This window comes from Pleurodeles waltl, chromosome 11 (genome assembly GCF_031143425.1).
Source record: "Pleurodeles waltl isolate 20211129_DDA chromosome 11, aPleWal1.hap1.20221129, whole genome shotgun sequence".
Classification (NCBI taxonomy): Eukaryota; Metazoa; Chordata; class Amphibia; order Caudata; family Salamandridae; genus Pleurodeles; species Pleurodeles waltl.
Genome location: NC_090450.1, coordinates 1,006,201,619 through 1,006,224,013, shown reverse-complemented (window position 1 = coordinate 1,006,224,013; position 22,395 = coordinate 1,006,201,619). Strand labels below are relative to the sequence as shown.

Here is a 22,395-nt window from a genome sequence, read left to right as displayed (position 1 = left end):
CCTGTTAAAAGAAAGCAGGAAGACTCAGTTGTTCAAGAGCTACCCAAGAAAATGTCACAGAAATCAGCTGGGACCTCTTCAAAAATTCACAGCCCTCCACAGAAAAAGCAAACCGATATTCAGAAGGGGTCAGAATCCCTCAAAGTCCTCCACAAACACTGTTTCTGAACTGTCTACGCGCCCTTAGAAGATTCAACACAAGTTAAAAAATAAAAATAAAAATTCTGCACAGTCGACAGTGCCATCATCTACTGTGCTCTCGTCTGTTTTGTCAGTGTCGCTTGTAATAGTCACTACTTCAATGTCAACGGCCGCAGGATCATCTACAACACTTTCATCCTCGTCGACGGGGCACCCCATCTCATCAACAGGACTATACTCGTCAACGACCCTACAGTCTGATTGATCTCACGGCGACACTCCCGTCAGTGGTACCTCCCTCGACAATGCCCTCGTTGACGATGCTTCAGACGACGCCTCCGTCGGTGACACCCGTGTTGATAGTACTCTCGCTGTCGATTACTTCGACGTTTCCAGTGACCACGTTCTCGTCAACACCAGGATTTTTCTCGTCGATAGTCAAAATAATACATGCAAAACGGCAGACCATCGTCATTACCTCTGTACCACTCTTCAGAACATACTCCTTAAAAGGATATCTAAGAATCATTTGACTCAGTCACATCACCAAGTAAGGTGTCAAGACTTGCCATCTAACTGGTGTCGCCAGGAGTCTCTCAATTGCATGTGAAATGTCAAGCGTACTCTGATGATGACTCGTATTATGATCAGAAGGAATGGTATGCTTCCTTTTGGTCTGGTTTCTGACCTACACGCCATGCTGGTGGATTTTAAGGAGCGCTTCCATCCACAGCCTGGAGCAGATCCTATTCCAGTGGTTACGGCACCATGTACTCCAGTACCACTACCAGTTCTCCCTGCTACTCAACAGATTCCTTCTCAAGTTCCACAGGATCCGCAAGCCCATGCTTCGTTAGATGAAGTGGCTGAAGAATGGGGAAGTGCTTTCAGAGCAGGATGAGGTGGATGATTATGCACTCCCAGCACTTCCCTCACCAGAGCCAACCTCTGAGTCCCCTCCGGAAGAGAATTGTTTTTTTCACAATTTATTAGAGAAAACGGCTGCACGATTTGAGCTTCAAATGCAAACCACACAGCAAGATAGCTTCTTGTACGATTTTAAAGAACCTCATAGGAAGGTGGTCAGAGCAATCCCTATTATAGATCATGTGTGGAATCTGGGATTAAAAATTATGCCTAACCCTGATACGGTGCCAGCGGTCTTCCCAAAATTAGATTAATAAATATAAGGCAACAGATGATGCCCCTGCTTGTTTTGTGGGACATCTGAAACCAGACTCAGTGGTTTTTGCAAGCAGCCCAACGACATTCCAGAAACCCTTCAGCACCTCTATCCGTGCCCCAGACAAGGATGGTAGGCACCTTGACAACATCGGAAAAAGATTCTCTTCCATGTCTGCCATTGTGATGCGCGCTGCAAACTTGGCGATCCCGGGAAGATATGATAGGCATCTGTGGCTGCACATTGCTCACTCAGTAGATAATCTTTCAGATTCTAGCAAGACCGAGGTGAGGAAGATTCTCATTGCAGGACAGCGCACATCTGCAGAGGTTACGGATTGTGCATTAGACATTGCCACTATGGGGTTTTGGCTTCTGGCCGGATCAGCAGTTTTAAGGCGTCAGGGATGTCTCGACAAGCAATGGAAGCAGACACAAGATTCCTCCGGGGACATCCTACAGATAACAAGGATGTTAGATTCCCTCGATTGGTGGATAACACCGGCAAACATCTCCAGGGGCTTAGGATTCTTGGGTCAGGTCCCTCCGTTAACAATAACAACAGATGCTTCGATGGAGGGATGGGATGCATGTCTACAAGACCTCCAAGTAAGTGGCAAGTGGCCCCCTTCTCACGCTACTCTTCACATCAACCTCCTCATGCTTGTCTGAATGGACAATACGACCACAATGCACTACATCAACAAGCAATGAGGTACTCAGTCTGCTGTCCAGGGAAGCGCAGACCATCTGGACCTGGTGCATTCAATACTCAGTGCACATAAGGGCAGAACATCTTCCAGGAGTAAGCAACACAACAGCAGACTCACTAAGCAGGCTAGGCATGTCTTCCCACAAATGGGAACTGAATCGGCGGACGCTAGATGCAATATTCCTCAGATGGGGAAAACCAAATCCTTACCTGTTCGCAACGTCTCAGAACTCAAAATGCCGGTTTTATGCAAGCTGGCATCACCAGCCAGGGTTGTTGGGGAAGTGCCTTTTCGATAGCATGGTCAGGGATTTATGCTTACACTTTTCCTCAGATACCTCTACTTCCACGGGTGATCAACAAGGTCATATCGGGGCCATGTCAGATACTCTTAATTGCTCCAGCCTGGCCGCATCAACTGTGGTACACGGAACTACTGTTGCTGTCGTTGTGTCCTCCCATCAGGATAACACCGATTCCGGAGCTATTAACCATCAATCCGGGCCAAGTGAGGCATCCGGCTCCCAAGTCTCTCAGATTATGTGCATGGCTCCTGAATTCAATGAAGTCGGCTATTTGACTATTCCTAACAACTGCAAGACCGTTCTAGCTAAAGCGTGTCCGGATAGCACTAGTACAACATATAAGATAAAATGGAAACGATTCTGCTTGTGGTGTGTTTTTAATGGCATTCACCCGCTTTCTTCCACTCCAGAACAAGTCTTGCCATATCCCCTTCATCTGGCACGCTCTGGTGTTGGCCATATTAAGATTCACTTGGCAGCTATTTCCAGATATAGACGACTCTCTAAGGGGCCATCCCTCTGGTCTCATAGGCTCATCAAACAATTCTTGAAAGGTCTCTTCCGGTCTTTTCCTCCAGTTAAAGCACCACCTCCAGCATGGCAACTAAATACAGTCCTGGCTCAGCTAATGAAGGAACCATTTGAACCCATTCATAAAGCAGACATCAAATACCCCACCTGGAAGGTAGCGCTTCTCTTGGCCTTAACATCTGCTCGCAGAGTCAGTGAAATTCAAGCATTTACTAGCCACCGACTGGGCTAGGAAGAGGGCCACCTGCTGGTCACTCCTGCACTGGAAGGTGGCTCCTCTCGGTCCTGGGGGCTGCGTGTGCAGTGCTTGGTCCAGGCGTTGGTTCCTTTGTTACCTGGCAGTTGTGGTCGGGGGGGAGCCTCTGGATCCTCTCTGCAGGTGTCGCTGTGGGGTGCAGGGGGGTCGACTCAGCATACTCATGTCATCATAGTCACCTGGGGAGTCCCCTCTGCGGTGTTTGTTCTCTGGAGCTTGAGCCGGGGGCGTCGGGTGCAGAGTGAGAAGTCGCACGCTTCCGGCGGGAAGAGAAAGGTCTTTGGAAGATGCAAAAAAGTTGCAAAGTTGTTGCAGTTTTTGAACAGTGCTGCTGTTCTTGGGAGTTTCTTGGTGCTTCGGGTTCAGGGCAGTCCTGAGTCTGAGATCGCTGGTCCCTGTCGGATGCGTCGCTGTGCAGGTTCTTTGAGTCTGGAGACAGGCTGGTATGGCTGGGGCCAAGTCAGTTGTAGTCTCTGTCGTCTCTGCAGGGCTTTCAGGTCAGCAGTCCTTGTAGGTTGCAGGAATCTGATTTCCTGGGTTCTGGGTTGCCCCTAAAGTCCTAAGTTTAGGGGTGTGTTTAGGTCAGGAGGGCAGTAGCCAATGGCTGCTGTCCTGGAGGGTGGCTACACACTCTTTGTGCCTCCTCCCTGAGGGGAGGGGGGCACATCCATAATCCTATTGGGGGAATCCTCCAGTCTCAAGATGGAGGATTTCTAAAGGCAGGAGTCACCTCATCTCAGAGCACCTTAGGGGCTGGCCTGACTGGTGGGTGGCTCCTTGTTTTTCCTCATTATCTCCTTCAGCCTTGCCGCCAAAAGTGGAGGGCAGTGGCCGAAGGGGCGGGCATCTCCACTAGCTGGGATGCTTTGGGGTGCTGTAACAAAAGGCATGAGCCTTTGAGGCTTACTGCCTGGTGTTTACAGTTCCTGCAGGGGGAGGTGAGAAGCACCTCCACCCAGTACAGGCTTTGTTCCTGGCCACAGAGTGACAACGGCACTCTCCCCATGTGGCCAGAAACTCGTCTGGTTGTGGCAGGCTGGCAGAAACCGGTCAGCCTAGCAGTCGGAGTTGGTCTGGTATTCAGGGGGAATCTCTAAAATGCCCTCTGGGTGTATTTCACAATAAAATGTACACTGGCATCAGTGTGCATTTAATGTGCTGAGAAGTTTGATACCACACTTCCCAGATTTCAGTGTAGCCATTATGGAACTGTGGAGTTCGTGTTTGACCAACTCCCAGACCATATACTCTTTATGGCTATCTTCCACTTACAATGTCTAAGGTTTTGCACTTATGCCTTCACCTGTGGTATAGTGCACCCTGCCTTAGGGCTGTAAGGCCTGCTAGAGGGGTGACTTACCTATGCCACAGGCAGTGAAAGGTTGGCTTGGCACTCAGAGGGGAGTGCCATGTCGACTTAGTCATTTTCTCCCCACCAGTAGACACAAGCTGTGAGGCAGTGTGCATGTGCTGAGTGAGGGGTCCTCAGGTTGGCATAGAACATGCTGCTGCATTTAGAGACCTTCCCTGGCAACATGTCCCTTGGAACCAGGGGTACCATTTACCAGGGAATTATCTGTGTGCCAGGGCTGTGCCAATTGTGGGAACAAAGGTACAGTTTAGGGAACGAACACTGGTGCTGGGGCCTGGTTAGCAGGGTCCCAGCACACTTTTAATCATATTTGGCATCAACAAAAGGCAAACAGTCAGAGGGTTACCATGCCAAAGAAGGCATTTCCTTACAGGCAGTCCCCATATCCTGTGCACTCTTTTCACGTGTGTCCCTGCCTGACATCTGCCGAGCAGCGATGTGGGGGACGACACGTGCTTTCACGAAGCATTACTGTTTGGATGCTGAGATGCTCCGTGATGCAGCGGTGGGGTCAAGCAGTCCTTAGACATTTGTTCCGATAAGGTGAGCTGTTTCTTTTCCTACCATCTGCTCCTGCTATAATATCACATTTTTTGTTTAATACTAACGTACATCTTATGCATATGGATTTATATTTGGGTGTGTTGGCTCTGATTTCTTTGCATTTAATTATTTTAATGTTGATGCTATCTTTTTATATAGTAAAGTGTTTTATGAATATAGAATATGTGCTGGTTACTGCTTGCTAGTCTTATTCAAGCATGTGAATCTATGAAAGTTCCAATTCTGGAGTAAGAAATAAGTTACTTACCTGTAATTGTAGTTCTCCAGTATTGGAAGCTTTCATAGATTCACGTGCGTCCCATCTGCCTCCCCGGATGAGCTCACATTCTCTTTCCTCAGTGTTCGTCATTATTGTAACACTTATGCTCGGAAAAGCTGAGGGAAAGCAGCTCCTCACAGGAGGTTCTATGGGGAGAGGCAATCAGATTTGTTCAAGTTTGAGTTTGGGTCTGTTTTACAAAATGACTGATAGATTGTTGAATTGAGGCCTAAAGCGTGTAATGTAGATGTACATTTTAGGCCTATGTTATATATTCCACCGTGGACTCCCATCTCGACGACGGGGAAGTATTCAAGCATGTGAATCTATGAAAGCTTCCAGTACTGGAGAACTACAGTTACAGGTAAGTAACTTATTTCTTTTTCACTTCCAGGAATCAGGGAACCTTATGTCCTGTAATGATAGCTGCAATAGTTTTCATGTTATGACCAGCCGATTAGATCTCTCCCTCCCTCTGGACCGTGAATCAAGCAGGAGTGAGTGGGCAGACAGGAAAATAAAAAAATAAAAAAACTTGCAAAAGTTTCATTTTGCCTCCCGCAGGAGTCTTGCTGGCTCAACTGTCCATATATATTATCAGTTGTGGACTTCAGTTTCTCCAGTATTGTGGTATCTTTCATAGATTCACATGCTTGAATCATTCCCTGTCGTCGAAGTGGGAGTCCCACGGTACATAGAAAGCAATAAATAGATAAAAAATCCATTTTTTTTTTTTTTTTTCATTGTAGTCAATAGGAAAAAACATTCACTTTTACAACTATCAGCGTCATTAGAAAAGGCCTAAACTTCAGCCAATCAGGTGAGACCACCCCTTTAGAATCCTCAGCACAGAGGCTCAATCTCTCAGATTTTCTACCGCACGTCGTGTGTAAAGGAGTCTCCCTGAGCTCTGCTCAGTTTACTTTCTCTTCAAGAGATATTGTTCAGCTTTCACTCTTAGCTTTGCTGTAGTACTTCTTTCATCAAGTCTACAGCAAGAAAAGGTTTGTTTAGACCTTGTGGTACCTGTGGAAAGTTAAGGCTTCATTGTGATGACCCTCACAAGGACTGCATATACTGTCTCCATCCAGAGCATAAGGTCAAAGATTGTAAAATCTGCAGGACTTTTCCTAACAAGACTCTGACAGAGAAGCCAGGCTCCTACTTTGGCTTCAGAAACAAAAAGCCAGAGAAGCTTTCTCGGAGGAGGAGGACAGTGACGCATCAGTGGCCTCAAAGAAGAGGAAAAAGTCTGTGGAGAGCTTCTCCCCCAAGAGCAGTAAGTCAGCTAAGAAGCTGCATGCGTTTAAGGACAGACCTGAGAAACATGCATCAACATCCGGGGAACATGGTGGTAAGGTTTGTTCAGAGCCATCTACGCCTGCTACCACCTCAAAGAAGCTCAAAAGATCTCCAAGTTCCCTACCACCGTCAACGTCCAGGATATCCACACCGTCTACGGCAGATCTTCCTTCATCGACAACAGCTACGGCCACATTTACGGCTCCGTCATCACCAATGATTGTTACTTCATCTCCGCTGTCATCTACAACTAGAATGTCGGTGAGCTTAAAATACGGTCCCTCACCTGCTCACACCTTAAAGATCACAAAGAGACCGTCGACGGGTAAGAAGGTGAAATCTCTATCGTCGACGCATTCATCGACGGGTAAGCTCCAGAGCTCTTCGTCAACGATCCCACCGACGGAAGCAGCGACAGCGCGGCAATCGAATTTGCCCTCAGACGACTACTCCGTTGACACACCCGTCGATGACTGCCTCATCTACGGCAACTTCATCGACTCTGGCATCGCACCGTCGATGACGGCACCGCTATCGACTGCTCCGTCGACGCCTACTCCGTCGACGAGAACACCATCGGTCAACGACGACTCCGTCGATGGCTCAATTTCCTGATCCTATACATTATGGAGCATCTCCTTACATACCTCAGAGGATTCTGCCAATAAAAAGTAAATCTTCTCTCCTTCTACTGTCTCATACATCACCTAGTAAAGTCACACCAGTACCTCCACAGCATCTCTTTGCTGACAAGGAGGAGGAAGATGATGTATATTCAGATGACGTTTTTTTTCCCGGTGGCACGTAGCCCCTCAGAACTACGTATTAAATGTCAGGAGGAGGATGAAGAGGAAAGTGACCAGCTTTATTTAGATCAGCAGCAGAGCCACCTACAACCTCAAGAGCAGCAGGAGCAGATGGTTCAGATGCCTTTCTTTAATAGCCAATCTACAGCAAATGATGCAGGACTATTATTCTAGATTTCCTCTACCTGGCTCCTCTACCCCGGTACAACCTCCGCATACGCCAATATCCACTCTTGTTCGGCCATCGGATTCTACGGAACCTATCCCAGGTCCTTCATCTGGACAGGATGTTGATCCACCTTCGTCAGAGGATGAGCAGGAAGAAGGTGAAATTCAGGACACTGACTCAATCATTCCAGAATGGGATGAATATCAGATTCAAACACCATCTCATTCTACTCCACCACCAGTGTACTCTCCACTGCAGGACATTGGTGATTTTCACAGTGTGATGGAAAGAGCTGCAAAAAAGATTTCAACTGCCAATAATATCAAAGCAGTCAGACTGTTTCCTATATGACTTCAAAGAGGATACTAGGAAGTCGGTAAGAGCTATACCCATTGTTGACTTCATTTGGGAAGAGGGGCTTAAGGTCATGCAGACTCCATCTTCTATACCAGCAGTATTACCAAGACTTGAAAAGAAATACAAAGCACCGGACAATTCTCCAGCATGTTTGGTTAGTCACCCTAAGCCAGATTCGGTCATATTACAGGCAGCTCAGAGAAGATCCAGAAATCCATCTTCATCTTTGACTGCCCCCCCCCCCCCCCGGATAAAGAGGGACGACGGTTGGATTCGATTGACAAAAAGTTCTCAACGATGGCGGCCACTACAGTCCGAGCAGCAAATTCCCTAGCAATCCTGGGATGGTAAGACTGTCAGATGTGGTCCGATATGTCGCAGTTTAAAGAGCTATTACCGGAAGATAGTAGAGCGGTAGCACGCAAGATATTACAGGAGGGTGAGAAGATCTCGGCTGAGAATATAGACTGCGCCATAGACGTCTCGTCTACAGGTTTCTGCCAGTTAGCCGGAACAGCCGTACTCGGGCGTCAGGGGTGGCTGAAAGCTACATCGTTTAGACCAGAGGTACAATTGAAAATACTGGACATGCCCTATGATGGTGAGCTTTTGTTCGGCAAGCATGTAGATGATGCTTTGCAATCTATTAAGACAGACACAGAGACAGCCAGATCTCTGGGAGCATTACAATACAGAAGACAGCCCTTTCGGGGAGCGAGAGTGAGAGGAATCTATTCTTATAGAGGCGGCGCACATCAATACTCTTCTTACCGGGGACAGTTTCGTTCCACCATTGGCCAGCAACAGCCACATACCTATGGACAGCCGTCATCCACACATTTCAGACAGCCTGCGAGAGGAATGTCGACTTATAAAGCCAAAGAGGCAGCAAGGAAACACTGACCATCAGTTGCCTGCATCCAACCCCTATACCAACACTCTAATAGGGGGCAGGATTTCCAAGTTCCTCCACCAGTGGTCCCAGATTACTTCAGACAAATGGGTGCTCGATATTATCAACAGAGGACATACACTAGAATTCAATCAGCCTCCCCCCTCATGTACCACCAAGAGGTCCCCCGCCTGCCCATCTCAACGAACTTCTAGCGCAGATTGCTATCTTAATGGAGAAGGGAGCAATAGAGATCGTACCGAAGAACCAGAGGGGAACAGGTTTTTACTCCCGCTTCTTCCTTATACCGAAAAAGACAGGAGACTGGAGACCTATTTTAGATCTTCGTTCTCTCAACAAATTCCTCAAGAAGCAATCATTTCACATGATCTCCCTTCAAGATGTCCTACGCCTACTCAACCGGGGGGGATTTCATGATGTCCTTAGATCTCCACGACACATATTTCCACATTCCCATTCACCCCAGTCATCGGAAATTCTTACGATTCAGGGTTGCAGGCACTCATTACTAGTTCAGAGTGTTGCCCTTTGGCCTCAGATCGGCCCCAAGAGTGTTCACCAAGTTTTTGGCACCAGTTGCAGCCTACCTCAGGCAACTAGGGATTCAGGTGTTCCCATACTTAGACGACTGGCTAATAAAAGCACGAACAACGGCAAAAGCTGCCAGGGACACAAGGACATGTTTATCTCTCTTCGGGACACTAGGCTTAACAGTCAATTACCCCAAGTCTCATCTAGACCCTTCCCAGAACATTACCTTTTTAGGAGCCGTTTTGGACACAGTCCAAGCAAGAGCCTTTGCTTCGCACGACAGACAGAAGAGACTTCAAGATCTAGCAACACGTCTCAGCAGAAGAAGGTCCGTTTCTGTTCGGACTTACAAGTCTTTTCTGGGGATGCTTTCTTCTTGCATTCCATTTATAAACTGTCGTCTGCACATGAGAACACTTCAGCAGCAACTAGACAATCAATGGAAACAAATAGAAGGATCCTTCAACGATGTAGTTCGAATAACCCCATCAGCAAGACAAGCTCTCAAATGTTGGAAGGACACCCCCCTCATCTCGGAAGGTCTCTCATTCCTGAAAGACAAACCAGTGCTCATTATAACAGATGCATCCTTAGAGGGATGGGGTGCACACTTACAAGATCTATCAGTGAGAGGGAAGTGGTCCACTCAGGAGTCGATTCTTCACATAAACGTATTGGAGTTAAGAACAGTTTCCTTGGCACTCAAGTCCTTCCTCACCAACATCAGGGGTTCCTCAGTCTTGATAAGAACAGACAACACTACAGTCATGCATTACCTCAACAAACAGGGGGGTACAAGATTGCAGGCATTGTTGCTAGAAGCTCAAACTGTGGCATTGGGTGATTCAGCATCAGATATCGATCAGAGCGGAACATCTCCCGGGGATCTCCAACACCTGGGCAGATGCCTTAAGCAGGACCCGAACCAGCTGTCATGAATGGGAACTCAGACAGTTCTCGACCGCCTCTTTCGTCGTTGGGGCAAACCCAGTCTGGATCTGTTTGCGACCAGAGACAACAGAAAATGCCAACACTTCGCAAGCTGGCGACCACAAAAAGGATCAAAGGGGAATGCGTTTTTGATCAAATGGTGAGGGATTTATGCATACGCTTTCCCCCCGCTTCCACTCATCCCGAGACTTCTGCAGAAAATGAAGAGGGAACCATGCCGGCTTCTGTTGATTGCTCCCAAATGGCCACGCCAATTTTGGTTCACAGAACTTCTATTGCTCTCGGAGCAGCCTCACATACGGCTGAGAACAATACCAGACTTGTTAACAACGAATCAGGGGCAGGTCCGTCATCCCAACCCGACTTCTCTTCGATTTATCAGCCTGGCTCCTGAATTCTATGAATTTGACGGCCTAGATATACCTTCAGACTGCAGCGAGGTACTTGCCTGTGTCAGAGCTCAATCTACAAACAGGACGTATAAGTTCAAGTGGAAGAGGTTCTGCATATGGTGTTCAACTTCTAACGTTCACCCTCTGAAGTCCTCTCCTGAACAGATCCTTCCATATCTGTTGCATTTAGCGAAATCAGGCCTTTCCCATGCGTCTATCAGGGTCCACCTCGCTGCTATATCCCGTTTCCGACGAACATCACACTCACCATCTTTATGGTCATCCAGGATAATAAAGATATTTCTAAAAGGCTTGTTCAGGATGTTCCCGCCGATTCACCGTCCTCCACCTCCATGGCATTTAAATATTGTGCTCTCCCAATTAATGAAGCATCCGTTTGAGCCCATTCATAAGGCAGACCTGAAATATATTTCTTTGAAAACAGCCCTCCTTCTGGCCCTCACTTCCGCAAAGAGGGTTAGTGATATCCAGGCTTTCACAGTCTCACTACCTTTCCTCCAATTCAAATCAGAGGTGGTCATTCTAAGAACTAATCCAAAATGTATCCCCAAGGTTCCATCGACTTTTCATTTAAATGAGCCAGTGGTTTTGAGAAATTTTTTTCCAAATCCGCGAACTTCAGCGGGCTTTACATTCTCTAGACATTAAACGATGTTTAAAATTCTATATACAAAGGACTAGCAGTTTTCGTAAATCTGAACAACTGTTTATTAGCTATGGGCGGATCAATAAAGGCAAGGCCGTTACTAAGCAGACCATAGCACGCTGGATCTCTTCTACCATACAACTCTGCCACCAGTTAGCAGGGAAGCCGTTATCGTCCAATGTCCGAGCGCACTCCACTAGAGCGGTATCCACTTCAGCAGCTCTATTCGCAGGAGTCCCTCTGAACCAGATCTGCAGAGCGGCAACGTGGAACACGTGCCCACACCTTTACTCAGCACTACTGCCTGGAAGCTACTGACAGCATGGATGCCGTGGTAGGACAAGCAGTGTTACGTAATTTATTTGCATAACGTGAGCCAATAATCTCTTTGCCCTCCATCCTCTATGTATTACCAGACTAATAATTTTCATGTAGATATATCTGTGTGTGTGTGTGTGTGTGTATATATATATATGTATGTGTATATATATATATATACACACACACACATATATATAATCTTCTAGAATGTTAATGAGCATATTTACCTATATGAGTCCATATAGGATGAATTGTGAGCAGGCATGCTTCTGGTGTTTCAGAACTCAACCATCTTTCTTACTGCTGACTACTCTGATTCAAGCATGTGAATCTATGAAAAATACCCCAATACTGGAGAAGAAAATAAGTTCTTTTCCAGGGGATCCTCATCAATAGTCATAAACATTGAATATTCCCGCCCTTGTGCGGGGACCCCGGAGCATATATATAAAATACATACATATTATCATGTGTAAAACAGCAATGCAGGCTATAATCATAAATAGGCTAAAATGCTTTATTTCTATGCAAGTTTTTTTTTCTTTTTTTTTTCATATTATAAAATCACAATAGATCATAAATATCTACCTAAGCCCCCAAAAACTGGACTTGGGGAAGTAAACAGCAGTAAATAGCAGAGAAAAATAGAAAAAACCACATTGAAAAACAATGAAGCATTCTTAGCCAATAGGCTGCATGCAGGTTAACACAGGAGAACCATAAAAACTTTGGCACCGTGCCTTTAAGACCCTGAGCACCTCCAGTATCCCACCATGCCTCAGGGGTGAAGGGAAGGTGACAGTTGGTTCACAGTTAGGTCAGTTCTTTTTTCCGGCTTCTTCTGAGAGGATCCTGGAGCATTGAGCTCTCAGTTTTTCTGAGTTTTTCTTCAGAAAAATCCCTAAAAATAGTGTTTTTCCTGTTTACTCGACAGATAACATCTTTTGTCTGAGTTTGGCAGTCTTTTCTGACAGAAAATGCCATCTCTTTTTGTAAAATGTCCTTCTTGTGGGAAGAAGAAAGCCCAGTCAGACCCACTCTCTCTGTGTATTGTCTGCCTGCCACAGAGTCACTGTCCTGACACCTGCAAGTATTGTAAGAAAATGTCAAGGAGGACTCTCAAAGACAGAGAGAAAATCAGGCTGCATGGGCTTCAGGAGAGGAAAAAGTCAACAGCCTCTTCACTTCCCAGGCCTCCAACAGAAGGAATGGCCAGATCGACGTCGACAGGTAGGATTGTGCCTGTTTGTTCTCCATCGACGTCATCGGTGCCACCGTCTCACCGGCATAGATCGCCGTTGACGGTGACCAGACCGACGTCGAGGGACAAAGCGTCGAAGCATGGACCGCACAGGGGTACATCGTCGACGGCAGGCCGCCGTTCGGCGTCGAGCCATCTCCGGCGCTCCCGTTCGCCGTCGAGAACGTCTCGCCCCTTGGCGTCGAAGGATAAGACGTCAAAATCGCCACGACGGCATGAACATCCGCCGTCGACCGCTCGCCACTCAACGTCGAGGCACACGACGGCGAGTAGGTCCAGATCCCGCGATCGACGCTCGGCGTCGAGACATTCAACGTCAAGGCTTTCGACCTCAAGACCTTCGACGTCGAACAGCCGAGCCATCGCATCTTTCGCCGTCGAGGATGCAATCGACGTCGGCACAACCTTCAGCTGTGTCACAGGCAGTAGAGCCAGCAGATAAAGCTCCCTCACCGGTGGTCTCTATACGGAGTGCATCATCCCATTCCAGAGCGGGCTCATCGGGGCATGTTTCTCCCATCACTCTATCACCTAGATGGTTAGAGAGCCTGAATAGACCGGCAGCATCCCCGGATTCCCAATACTCTAGGATGTATTCTCCTACTGCCTCATTACCTAGAACGCCATCGCCTACAACTAGAGCAGGACGGGCTCGTTCTGCTCCTCGTCAGCCGACCACAAGACCTGCACACTCTGCTACAGCTTCTCGTAGCAGGTCTCGTTCCCGAAGGAGAACCAGGTCGCGAACACCACACAGAAGATCACCCTCTTGGTCTTCTTCAGGATCGTCTGTTGGGCGCTACTCCCCCACACTGACAGATTCTCCACCTGCTAGGATCTCACCGGTGGATGATATCACCACTTTTAATGAGGTTCTTTTAAGGGGAGCGCAGAAACTAAATATTGAGGTACCGGAGCCGGCCACCTCATCCTCAGTTATCTTTGAGACTCTACAACACAGATCAGTCTCGAGAAAACTGCTGCCACTAGTACCGGGTTTGCTGCAACCTACTATGGACACCTTTCTGACTCCAGCCACTCAAGTCTGCCCCGGCTAGGATTCAAAAGAAGTACAAAGCTCCGGAGCAAGATCCTTTATTCCTGCGGAAGGATCCGCCACTGGACTCTGTTATCTTAGCCGCAGCCAGAAAAACACACTCTGGCATCATCTTCCACAGTCCCCCCGGATAAGGAGAGCAGACACCTAGACTCCCTGGGGAGAAAGATGTGCGGTACGGCGGCATCTGCTATGAAGGTCTCCAGCGCCTCCGCACTTCTGGGCAGATATGACCGCTCTCTGTGGGACTCACTCCACAGATTTACAGAGAAGTTGCCCAGGGAAGATAGACAGGACTTCCAGGAAATCTTGCAGGAAGGGGGCCTAGTATCTAACCAGGTCATCAGCGCGGCGGCGGACGGGGCGGATTTGGCTGCGCATGGGTATGCGCACGGAATCTGCGCTAGGAGGTCTTCCTGGCTACGGCTCACTGGTCTGAAACAGGAAGCACAACAACGTATTTTAAACCTCCCATTCAGCGGGAATTTGTTGTTCGGTACCCACGCGGATGAAGAGATGGCCCGAATGAAAACAGAGGTGGACACTATGAGGGCAGTGGGCCTGGAACGTAAGAAAGACTTCAGGCGGAGGTACAGGCCGTACGACAGACGCCCATTCCAGCAGAGGGTTCAAACCCCTCACTGGTCTCAGAGGCCACAGCAACGACAGGGGCGTCCCCTGTTTCAGGCGCGTAGACCCACAAGAGACCGAGGGGCAAGTAGACCTCAACAGTCTACAGCAAAGACACCAACAAAGCAATGAAGCATTGCTTCCCTCAGCACTGTGCACCACTCCGGTGGGGGGAAGTATTACGCATCATCTTCACGAGTGGCACTCCATCACAAAAGAGAAATGGGTGCTCAATATTGTCGAACATGGCTATTCTCTTCTTTTCAAAAAACCTCCTCCACACTTGCCACCAGCAAGATGTTTTCCTTCTCATCTCAGCCTGCTACGCAAGGAAGTTCTTGCACTCCTACAAAAGAAAGCTGTAGAAAAGGTTCCACCGGCACAAAGAGGAAAAGGGGTGTACTCCCGTTACTTTCTGGTGGCGAAAAAGGGTCAACCGGGCATCTTCAGGCCAATTCTGGACTTACGGCTCCTGAACAAGTACATAAGAAAACAGAAGTTCAGGATGCTAGCCCTTCACCAGATTGTTCCGCAACTGCATCAGGGAGACTGGATGTGCTCCATCGACCTACAGGATGCATATTTTCACATCCCAATAGCATCCAAACATCGGAAATTCTTACGTTTCCAAATAGCGTCACAGCACTACCAATTCAGAGTCCTACCATTCGGCCTGAAGTCTGCACCCCGAGTCTTTTCAAAATGTGTAGCAGTGGTAGCGGCACATCTTCGAAGACAAAAAATATTCGTCTACCCCTACCTGGACGACTGGTTATTGAAGGCTTCCTCTCCGGATCAGGCGAGAAAACATCGAGACATTGTACTAAGAACTTTCGAGTCTCTAGGTCTTCAAATCAACCACAACAAGTCAACCCTGATTCCAACACAAAACCTCCACTACCTGGGAGCTATACTAAACACAGAGCTCCAAAGAGTGTATCCTTCGGAGGAACGACTTTTATCGATCCACAGGAAGTGTCAACAACTATTAAAAGCCGATGCACCTACTGCTCGTCAGGTGACATCGCTTCTGGGCTCCATGGCTTCATGCATCTTCATTGTCCCGAACGCCAGGCTACACATGAGGCCCCTTCAGGAGGCATTAGAGAACAACTGGAGCCAAAAGACTGGTCGCTGGGACGACAGAGTGCGACTACCAGCAGCGGCTTTTCAATCACTACAATGGTGGATGCACAGACCTCACCTGTCGATAGGTTCTCCGTTTCACCAGACAATTCCAGCCGACACTCTGGTAACGGATGCGTCTCTTCAGGGTTGGGGTGCTCATCTGGGTTCCTTCCAAGCTCAGGGTCTGTGGTCCGACAAGGAAAAGAACTATCACATAAATCTACTGGAGCTCAGAGCGGTCCATCTGGCTCTCAAATCTTTCTCTCCATTGGTTCAGGTGAAATCTCTCCTAATTCAGACAGACAATACAACCACAATGTATTATCTGAACAAACAGGGGGGAACAAGATCACTACCTCTCTCGAGAGTCCCAAACGATATGGCATTGGCTCCTGGCCAGGGGAATGTCTATCACAGCGGTACACCTGCCAGGTCAGCAAAACGTAGAGGCAGATTTCCTGAGCAGACATCTAGAAGACGCGCACGACTGGGTCCTACACGACGAAGTCGCCGAGGACATCTTCGGTCAATGGGGTCGACCCCAGTTGGATCTCTCTGCAGACGAAGTAAACAAAAAATGCCCAGACTTCGCATCCAGGTTCTGCCGTCCGGGATCTCAAGGGAATGCCCTGTTGATCAACTGGTCAGGGATATTTCTCTACGCCTTTCCACCGATTCCCCTCATACCGGCAGTAATCAACAAACTTTACAACTCCAGAACCAGAATGATTCTGATAGCGCCACAATGGCCCCGCCAATTCTGGTACACGGATCTACTCAACTTATCGGAAAAACCTCACAGGAGGTTGCCGTGCAGACCGGATCTCCTGAGCAGAATGGAAGGCAGAATCCTACATCCCAACCTTCCCTCTCTGAGCTTGACAGCATGGCTCCTGAATTCCTGCAGTATGGGCACCTAGGGCTCTCACAGGAGTGCATGAACATCTTGAAAGAGTCAAAACGACCTTCCACGCGGCGTTCTTACGCTTTTAAGTGGAAGAGATTTTACATCTGATGCTCTCAACAAGGTATAAACCCCATACGAGCTCAGGAGGATGTCATACTGTCCTATTTGCTTCATCTGGCGAAGTCTGGTCTGCAGGTATCATCTATTAAGGTACATTTGTCGGCAATTACAGCTTATCGTAAGTCGCCTTCTCAGGAATCCTTCTTTACGATACCTGTAGTCAAGGATTTCTTAGAAGGCTTGAAAAAGGTTTTTCCTCCCATTCGGAGACCTTCTCCTCCATGGGAACTGAATGTAGTCCTGTCAAAACGTATGGGCCCTCCCTTTGAACCTATCCACAAGGCCTCTTTACAGCACCTTACGTGGAAGACGGCTTTTTTGGTGGCCATTACTTCAGCGAGGAGGGTCAGCGAAATTCAGGCTCTGTCTTGCAGAGAACCGTACACGGTTTTTTACGATAATAGAGTGGTTCTGCGAACTCACCCATCTTTCCTTCCGAAGGTGGTGTCAGAATTCCATATCAATCAGACTATATCTTTACCGACTTTCTTTCCCAATCCGGAGACTCCGGCTGAGAAAGCATTGCATTCTTTAGACTTGAAAAGAGTGCTGAAATTCTATTTGGACAAAACAAAACCGATTAGACATTCTAACCATTTGTTTCTGAATTATGGTCATTTAAGAACAGGAGAGGCAGCGTCTAAACGAACGATATCAAGATGGATTGTGTCTTGTATTGTTAACACTTACCAGCTGGCTAATAAGCAATTACTGGCTAGGCCAAAAGCGCATTCCACAAGGGGAAAAGCGGCTACTGCTGCCCTCCTTAACAATGTACCAATTTCCGAGATTTGTAAGGCTGCTACATGGAAGTCTGTGCATACCTTTACTAAGCATTACTGTTTAGACTCGGATGCAAGAGCGGATGCCCAGGTGGGGCAGGCCTCTCTTAGAAATCTATTTGCATGAATATGTATTCTTTCCTGCACTTCTTTCAGACAGTCCGCAGAGTCTAGGGATGGGATTGCTAATCTATTCAATGTTTATGACTATTGATGAGGATCCCCTGGAAGAGAAGGATAAGTTACTTACCTGTAAATCCTAGTTCTCTTCCAGGGGTATCCTCATCAAAGTCATAAACAACCCACCCTCCTCCCCGGACTCAAGTCTCCTAGAAGTGCAGGACAGATTATCTTTCTGATCAGTTACACAGATTGTCACCGTAAAAAAGTACTGACCTAACTGTGAACCAACTGTCACCTTCCCTTCACCCCTGAGGCATGGTGGGATACTGGAGGTGCTCAGGGTCTTAAAGGCACGGTGCCAAAGTTTTTATGGTTCTCCTGTGTTAACCTGCATGCAGCCTATTGGCTAAGAATGCTTCATTGTTTTTCAATGTGGTTTTTTCTATTTTTCTCTGCTATTTACTGCTGTTTACTTCCCTAAGTCCAGTTTTTGGGGGCTTAGGTAGATATTTATGATCTATTGTGATTTTATAATATGAAAAGAAAAAAAAAAAACTTGCATAGAAATAAAGCATTTTAGCCTATTTATGATTATAGCTTGCATTGCTGTTTTACACATGATAATATGTATGTATTTTATATATATATGCTCCGGGGTCCCCGCACAAGGGCGGGAATATTCAATGTTTATGACTTTGATGAGGATACCCCTGGAAGAGAACTAGGATTTACAGGTAAGTAACTTATCCTTACTTACCTGTAACTGTGGTTCTCCAGTATTGGTATCTTTCATAGATTCACATGCGACCCACCCTCCTCCCCATGGGGGCTCACCTCTTTTATTTTATTTCTTGTAATCACTAGTGCAGAGAAATCTGAGACTGAGCCTCTGTGCTGAGGATTCTAAAGGGGTGGTCTCGCCTGATTGGCTGAAGTTTAGGCCTTTTGTAATGAGGCTGATCGTTGTAAAAGTGAATGTTTTTTTCCTATTGACTACAATGGAAAAAACATTATTTTTTTTTTAATCTATTTATTGCTTTCTATGTACCGTGGGACTCCCACTTCGACGACGGGAAATGATTCAAGCATGTGAATCTATGAAAGATACCAATACTGGAGAACCACAGTTACAGGTAAGTAACTTATTTTCTTCTCAAACTAGTAAACAGAATACAGCCAATGAGAAAAAACTAAAACACACTTTCTGGGTAAAGATCCAGATTTGTTTCAACTTTGGTGGGTAATTCTGGTCAGCTGTTTTGATTGTATTGTCTAAATTTCCTTTTTGTTTCTCTTTTTTTGGGGCCCAGCTTATTGCTTTTTCCCAAAACTTTTTAGGAAGGCGCTGAGGTGGAAGAACTTTTTGTGCCAATTCATGAAACTGTGCCAAAGTTTCTAGCACAAGAATAACCACAAGCCTTTACAAATACGAGGGCACAGGGGAGAGGGGACCGAGACAAGAGGGGAGGGGACTGAGGAGGCCGTTTAAAAAGGGGACACCAGAGAGAGACTGTTTCTGGAGACTAGCATAGCACTTGGGGAAAGCACGGAAAGGGTATTTTTTCATAAACCACACGTGTGCCTAATCCTCCCACCCATTCACAGCCCGGTCTCTCTCTCTCTCTCTCTCTCTCTCTCTCTCTCTCTCTCTCTCTCTCTCTCTCTCTCTCTCTCTCTCTCTCTCGGACTTTATCTCTCTCCCTGTAGGTTTAAAACTTTAGTACTACACAAATATCCCCACAACCAACTTACCTTTTGTTTTCGTTCCTGTTCCTTTTTCCGGTTTCACCTGGGAGTTCACACGAACCGACGCCAGTCAACCGGGAACCTATAAAAGACAAAGAAAAGAGACATTAAAGAAATCCGCTGGAGTACAGCAATCAAAATTTCGTTAACTTAATTATTTCCGTTCCACCTTATTTCAACATCCTCAATAAATAAGAATGGCTCAGAGTCCTCCGTACCATTCACCTCACCCCACCACAGTGGTGTCAGAAGTGGGATTGAGTACATAGGTGGTACATAGAGGCAAGACGGGATGGGGGAGAAACCTACGCTGGAGGATATGATTCAGCAGTTGGCGGAAGGTCAGCGACACCTTCAACTGGTTTGGGAGGCTCATCAAAGGGAAGCAAAAGAGGACCGAGAAGCCCTACAAACGGCATTAAAGAGCCAAGCCACCATCATGGCTAATAACCAGCTGGTGCATGAGACTGCGCTCCAGAAATTAACTGATACCATCGCAGCCAGCAAAGTACATCCTAATGTCCCGAGTTCTGTCCTACAAAAATTCCAAGAAGGTGAGGACCCTGACGCGTTCTTCACAAACTTCGAACATGTGGCATCCTCGGCACAATGGCCGGAAGAACGCTGGGGTCAATATATCGCTCCTCTTGACGGGTATCCTCCAAACAGCATACCAGGCCGCTAATCCAGGGGGTTCAACCCCTTACAAGGATATTAAGAGCAGTATCCTAGAAAGGGTGAGACATGACTCTGAGTACTATAGGATGAAGTTCAGGAAGGTGAAATGGGGACAGAGCGAGGATCCCCGTACCTTCTACTTCAGGGTTAAGGATCTTGGGCTAAAATGGCTGGGGCCGTTGGAAACAGACTGAGAAGATGTCATTAAAGCCGTTATTTTAGAACAATACCTGGATTCCCTCCCAGGCAGCACGAGGAGTTGGATAAGACAACACCCCAAAATAGATACTGAACTGGCTGTAGACCTGGCCTGCGCCTATCACAGGTCTATTCACTTTAAGACTCTAGGGCCCAGAAACAATGCCAAGCCTCCTGTGGGACCCCTCAAATATTCTCCACGACGATCTCCAGAAGAACCCGGGACCCATAGAACCGGAGAGGCAAACCCCATGCAACAACCCCAATGTTTTAGCTGCGGGGAGTGGGGCCACATTGCTAGGATGTGCCCAAGAAAAGGCGACCGGGTAGAACCCATGGAAATCGGGTTCACCAGGGGTAGGGTTTTATGTACTGGTAGAGGAAACCTTAAGTTTAAACAAACTGTAAAAGTAAACGGGACCCCAATAGAAGCACTGATCGACTCGGGATGTAGTCAGTCGGTAATACGCGGAGACCTGTTAAGTCAAATGGATCGGACCCCGAACCAATGGGTTACTATCTGTTGTATTCATGGGGATAAAGAGAATTATCCACTGGGCCTGGTAAGAGTAGAGTGGGGAGAGCATCAAGATTTTCTTTCGGTAGGAGTTATGGACCGATTGGTGGAAGACTGTGTCATAGGTACAGACTATATCAGGTTCACCGATCTTAGATAAAACAAGGTCCCCCGTACCGTCACCAGATTGGTGGTCTGAAGCACCGTTTTCTAGCAGTCATATTGAAGGGTCCCCAGCTCGCATAAAATTGACTAGGAGGGAGAAAAGACAAGACAAGAGAAGCAAAAGGATCAAATCTCAAGGTCCGAACAAAACCCTGAGAAACTAGTAGCCAGTACAGTCAACCCTACTATCTCTTTCCGAGCTAGTCAGCAAGAGGATCCCACTCTGACACGCATGGAAAAATGCCAAAACTGGATCTACAAATGAGGTGGGTCCTTATTTTTCAATACATAGGAATCTTCTCTATAGAATCACCACGTCCACAAACGGAGAGAAGAAACAGCTGGTGGTACCTGAACCCTATCGTAGTCAGGTCCTATTCCTAGCCCATAACCAGCCAGGGGGAGGACATTACGGTCGGGAAAAGACTGAGGAGTATCTATTAAGACGATTCTACTGGCCAGGGGTTTATGCTCAAATCAGAAAATACTGCACACAGCGTCCTCGGTGTCAGTTAATAGACCCAGGAGCTCTGAGAAAAGCCCCTTTAAAACCCCTGCCCATCATTGATATTCCATTTTGTCGTGTTGGTATGGATCTGGTCGGACCACTCTTGCCATCATCAAAGGGACACACTTATATACTAGTCTTGGTAGATTACGCTACCAGATATCCAGAAGCAATTCCCCTACCTAGTATGACCACGAAATCGGTAGCCCAAGCCATGATGATCTTCTCTAGGGTAGGATTCCCCCAGGAGATACTAACAGACCAAGGCACTCCTTTTATGTCGGCCCTTATGAAACAGATTTGTAAAATCCTAGGGATCACACAGATAAAAACCTCAGTATACCACCCCCAAACTGACGGTTTAGTGGAACGCTATAACCGCACCATCAAAACCCTGCTGCGGAAAACAGTTGAAGTCTCCGGAAAGGACTGGGACCAGAAACTACAGCTGGTCCTCTATGCCATCCGGACTCATGAACAAGCCTCAACGGGACATAGTCCCTTCGAACTGGTATTCGGGAGGCAACCCCGTAATTTACTCGATATGGCAGCAGAAATGTGGGAAGAAGGAGATGAAGAAAAACCCCTATTAGAATACGTCAGTAAATTAAAATCTCAATTACAGGTAGTGTGGGAAGATGTACAGAAACATCTAGAGAAGGCTCAGGCGAACCAAAAGGCATATTATGATCAGGGGACCAAACTTCGGTCCTTCCAACCTAATGACCAAGTCCTAATAATGCGACCCTCCTACGAAAATAAACTGTTAGCTAGATGGCAGGGACCCTACAGAGTTGTCAAAGCAGTTTCCCCAGTCACATATGTAATCGAATTAAAAAAGGAC

The 22,395-nt window shown here is 47.1% G+C and overlaps 1 protein-coding gene across 2 annotated transcripts in view; it reads left to right on the top strand.

Moving 5' to 3' along the window:
• PIWIL1 (piwi like RNA-mediated gene silencing 1) overlaps positions 1-22,395 on the top strand; it is a 1,338,982-nt gene that overhangs the window by 95,522 nt on the left and 1,221,065 nt on the right. The window lies entirely within an intron of this gene.